The sequence below is a fragment of the Pipistrellus hanaki genome, assembly GCF_964339955.1.
Source record: "Pipistrellus hanaki genome assembly, chromosome: 17".
Taxonomy (NCBI): Eukaryota; Metazoa; Chordata; class Mammalia; order Chiroptera; family Vespertilionidae; genus Pipistrellus; species Pipistrellus hanaki.
This window is the reverse complement of record NC_140519.1, coordinates 13,929,708-13,935,442: the sequence shown is the minus strand read 5'-3', so window position 1 is coordinate 13,935,442 and position 5,735 is coordinate 13,929,708.

Here is a 5,735-nt window from a genome sequence, read left to right as displayed (position 1 = left end):
TGTAAATTATGCTGCTATGAACATAGGGGTGCATATATCCTTTCTGATTGGTGTTTCTAGTTTTTTGGGATATATTCCTAGGAGTGGGATTACTTGATCAAATGGGAGTTCCATTGTCAGTTCTTTGAGGAAGCTCCATACTGTTCTCCACAGTGGCTGCACCAGTCTACATTCCCACCAGCAGTGCACGAGGGTTCCTTTTTCTCCGCAACTTCGCCAACACTTGTGGTTTGTTTATTTGTTGATGTTGGCCATTCTGACAGGTGTGAGATGGTACTGCATTGTTGTTTTGATTTGCATCTCTTGGATAATTAGTGACTTTGAACATGTTTTCATGTGCCTTTTGGCCTTCCTTCTGTCTTCTTTTGAGAAGAGTCTATTTAGATCCATTGCCCATTTTTTAATTGGATCATTTATCTTCCTTTTATTAAGTTGTATAAGCTGTCTGTAGATTTTGGAGATTAAACCTTTATCAGTGATAACATTTGCAAATATGTTCTCCTATACAGTGGGCTTTCTTGTTGTTTTGTTGATGGTTTCTTTTGCTGTAAAAAATTTTTTTATTTTGATGTAGTCCTATTTGTTTATTTTCTCTTTAGCTTCCATTGCCCTAGGGACAGTATCAGTGAAGTATAGGTTGATTTTAAAGAGAAAGGAAAGGAGAGAGGGAAAGATAGAAACATCTATGAGAGAGAAACATCATTGATTGGCTGCCTCCTATGCTCCACCTACTGGGGATTGAGCCTACAACCTGGGCATGTGCCCTGATGGGGAACTGTGATGTCTTCCCCCTCCCCCCCCCCAACCCCCCCGCCACAAACACACACATATATTTTATTGATTTTTTACAGAGAGGAAGGGAGAGGGATAGAGAGTTAGAAACATCGATCAGCTGCCTCTTGCACACCCCCACTGGGGATGTGCCCACAACCAAGGTACATGCCCTTGACCAGAATCAAACCTGGGACCCTTCAGTCTGCAGGCCGACGCTCTATCCACAGAGCCAAACTGGCTAGGGCAGGAATTGTGATGTCTTGGTGCATGGGACAATGCTCAATCTACTGAGCCACACTGGCCAGATGAGTACTTGCTTTTCTTGTTTGAGCCTCAGTTTTCCCCTCTGTAGAACGGGAATCTTGACAATATCTGTTCAATGCATCCTCTGCGTTTGTTGTGAGGATCAGGAAGCAGAAGCACGTGGCCATGTGGGCACTGCACACCTGGTGGCTATTTGTTTAGTGTTGCTTTCACTGTTAACGAGCTGAGGCGCATCAGGCAGGCTATTTCACTCCCAAAGCTGCCCTTTTCCTTGTCTGTGGCAAGAGGAGCATTAGATCTGCTTCTCCACAGGATGATAAATACAGAGAGTGCCTGCTCGGAAGACACGAATTAGCTCCCCTTTAAGTGGCACTGTGTCTGGAACTGTGTAGCTGAGCAAGACGTGGACTCTGCATCGCAGTCCCGGGAGGAGATCTTGGTGTCTTAAACGCCCACTTTCGGGAAAGGCCCTCGTCAGCTGTGGGGACCCCTCGAGGGGCTCCCAGGCAGGGGTGTGGGTGCCGACTGGTGCAGATGACGGGGTGACAGGCGTGACAGGAGGATTCGGGGGACAGGCTCAGAGTGGCAGACTGCGAGCCCGCCAAGCAGCAGCACAGGGAGCGCCCTCCCTCCCACGGCTAAAAATACCGCTGGGAAAGTCATCGCTCCGGTCCAATTTTAGAAATCAGAGACAGAGCCTCCATATTCACGTCTGGATCCTGGGCAGCCTTCTGGTTTGAGTTTTACATTTCCAGAGAGGTTTTTCTGGGGAGAGCTAAAGTGATCTATCTGCAAGGAGTTTCAGAATAAAAAATGGAAAATACTGTTAAGGAAGAGAAGCTGTTGGGCATTCTGTCTGTGATTACCAGCCATATATATATAATTGATTTTTTTACAGAGAGGAAGGGAGAGGGATAGAGAGCTAGAGACATCGATGAGAGAGAAACATTGATCACCTGCCTCTTGCACACCTCCTACTGGGGATGTGCCAGCAGCCAAGGTACATGCCCTTGACCGGAATCAAACCCTTCAGTCCGCAGGCTGACGCTCTATCCACTGAGCCAAACCGGTTTCAGCTACCAGCATTTAAAAAAATATATTTTATTGATTTTGTACAGAGAGGAAGGGAGAGAGATAGAGAGTTAGAAACATCAATGAGAGAGAGTCATCAACCAGCTGCCTCTTGCACACCCCCTACTGGGGATATGCCCGCAACCAAGGTACATGCCCTTGGCTGGAATCGAACCTGGGACCCTTCAGTCCCCAAGCCGATGCTCTATCCATTGAGCCAAACCGGTTTCGGCCAGTTACCAGCATTTTAAAAAACGGCTTTCTCAGTGGCCTTTGAGATGTCTAGGGACAAAGTCCTTGCAACTGTGCGCCTGTTTATGTATGTCACTATGTAATTTCCTTTTACTTAAGGTAGATTTACAAAAGGATAGTCTCCTTTTCTCTTCCTTTTCTTAATTTCCCCTTCTCTTCTTTTTTCCCCTTCCTTCTATGCCTTTCCTTCCCGCCCTCCATGACTGTTTCACACTGAGATGGAAACCCTCTGTGTCCATGTGTCTCTCTCTGATGGAGTCTGTCTATCTGTTTCAGTCTTTCACTGTCTTTCTTTCAGCAAACATTTACTGAGTCGCTCACTCTGGGCCCCGGGAGGGAGCTGGGGAAACACACCACAGCAGCACGTGACTCTCCCTCTCCAAGGATCGCAATGGAGTGGGAAAGACATTGAGTTCAAAACCAGAACAGCAAGGGAGGCATTGAGTGGGGAATCAGGTCACCTTACCAAATACCAACTTGTTCAAATCATTAAAAAAATATTTTTTATTGACTTCAGAGAGGAAGAAAGAGGGAGAGAGAGAGAGAGAGAGAGAGAGAGAGAGAAACATCAATGATGAGAGAGAATCATTGATCAGCTGCACGCCCCCCACTGGGGATCAAGCCCCTAACTGGGACATGTGCCCTGATCAGGAATCAAACTGTGGCCTCCTGGTTCAACCACTGAGCCACAAATCATTTTGCCAAAAGACCGATGTGCTGAAAGGCCATCTCACTGAAATCAATCTGCCCTATGCCCAGAGCTGTTGAGTGTTGCTGGTCAGAAATAATTCACCCGACGGTCCCACAGGAATGAGCTTGGTACTGGGAGAGGGGCCACGTTTAAGTTCTGGCTTGGTGACAGAGCTATGGTCACGAGTCCTCTGGACTCTGGCCAGGGGAGAACATTTTTCACACAGAGTCGCAGTAAACAGAGGTGTGATTCACTTATATAACAGCGGTGACGTTCATATCACTCCTGACATATCCTGTGGGGAGCAGATGGCACCTGCAAGTTTGGAGATGCGAAGATAGTTTAGGACAGGGACATTTTTCAAGGCCTGGGTGGGATTTGGGAAACAATGTATCGCACAGTGCCCTGGGATTAGTAAGAGCAGGGAGCCATGGTCTCTGTGCAGAGAACCTGTTCCAGCATGTAATAATTAAAAGAGTTCCCTCAAAAGGCTGATGGGACTTGGGGAGCTCAACAGGGTTGAGTCAAATGTAATTTACCTGTTGGAAACTGCTCAACGGCACTTCCCCCAAACCTGAATAGGATAAAAATTGTTAACTGTGGGACAGCTCAGGGCATTTTATTACCTCCTGTTGGCCAAACACCTGAACAGCTGTAGGCTATTCCCCTAACTGACAATGCTTCTGTACCCTTTGATACCGCACTTTTTGAAGTGTATATTTCTACTTTGCCTTAGGATAAATCGTGTTGAATAAAAGCACTGGGTCCTTGGTCAAGGGAGAGTCTTTAGCTCCCTTCAGCTGAAGATCCTCTGACCCCCAATGCCTTTCAAAATTATCTTTCATCCATAGACTCCTTCTTAATCATCTATGCGCAGCCCCTTTTTCCAGAATGCTGAACCCTTTGTAAGGCCGGGAAAAGAACCCCAGCATCTCTGGAAGCTGTGATAGGGCCACCCACCTGGAAGAGGGGCCTGTGGTGGTGGCTTCTCATCTCTCGCAGGTGCATCTCATTGGCCAAACCCAACTGTAAACTGAGTAAAAGGATACTCAGGCACACAGCAGGGGCTGAGTGGCTCCAGGGGGCATTTGTCATGCTAGGTGACAATTCAGTAATATGGCACCAAATGATCATTTTGTTCAGTCATGGGAGCACATTTGTCATTTCAGATTTAAAGCTCAGTACCAAAAGTTCCCTCACGGTACCAAGATTATTAATAAAGAGTTGAAATGTGCAACAGGGATGAAATTATTTTTAGTGAGAGAAGTTCTCAGCAACTTGCTTTGTAGGTGGCACAGCAAACAGTTCTGGATTAGGTCTTTTTTGTGCAAAAAAGAATCATTGCTGCCCAACTCTCTCACACACAAGTCCTTTCACAAGGGCTATACCTGGGCTTTCATTTCTGCTCGCTCTCCTCTTCCCACCAAGAAGCACCTTAGCTTTGTCTGTCTCCACTGTTCCTCACCGTGTCCTTTCTGTCCCTTGCTGCTGGTTGAACCTCACCCTCAGGAACAGTTCATGGCCCTCCTGCTCATCAAGCAAGGGTGGCTTCTTCTGTCCTCTGGTAGGAATCCAGACTCTTTGATGGAGAATGTAAGGTCCCCCTAAGGCTCCTTTAAGAATCCAAGTCCCATAAAACCCCTTTCCAACCCCATCTCCCACTATTTCCCTTCATAGATGCTTAGTTTGGGCCCTGACCCAACCATCTCTATGCTGTGCTGGCTCGAAACTTCCCCTGCTTGTTGTCACTTTCTCAATCTCACAGCACTCTCCTCATGCCCCTCTTCTGTGGCAATTATCACATTTTATGTTGTCTTATAGCTCATGAGGAATGCGTTTGCATCTCCTCCACCAGACAGCATACTGAGTGAGTTTTACACCTGCGTTTGACATCTTTGCACCTGCCTCGTTCCTGTCTTGGACAGTGTAGCTCCTGAATACATATTTTAAATTGATAAGTCTGGTGAGTTCAGCTGGAATATCAGACCAAATTAGGTTCCCTGATCCAACTCTGCATTGGAGTTATATCTGGGGTTGATGTCGAACATAGTTTATTCTTCAGATCTTTTGTAAATCAGGCCAAATATGGGAGCAGCCTTTAGCTTTTAGGGCCTGAATAATTCCACACTCAATTCTAGTGTGTGTGTGTGGGGGATGGAGGGGTGGGGTGGGGAGGAAGGTGGGGGCGTTCCTCACATATCTAAGCAAGTCTTGGACACCAGCTGGGTGTTCTACAATTAAACTCAATTCTGACTGCCTACATGGAGATTGCATCAGATCCCACAGGTTAAAGGCTCAGTCTCAAAACAGATTGCCCTTTTTAGACAATGATCACACGTCTAGGTTGTCACCTGTGCTTCTAATGCACAGGCTATAGATAAGAGGTTCTATAGATCAGAAGTTCTCACCATCCCTTCCTTGGGTTCAATTAATTTGCTAGCATGGCTCACAGAACTCAGAGAAACATTTTACTCCATCACTGGCTTATTATAAAAAGATGTAACTCAGGAACAGCCAGATGGGAGAGATGCGTAGGGCCAGATATGGAGAAAGGGTGGGGAGCTTCCATGCACCCTCTGAGTGCTCAGATCTCCTTGAATCTCCACCTGTTTATCAGAAGCTCTCAAAACCCAGACCTTTTAGGTTTCTACACAGGCTTTAATGCACAGGCATGATCAATAAA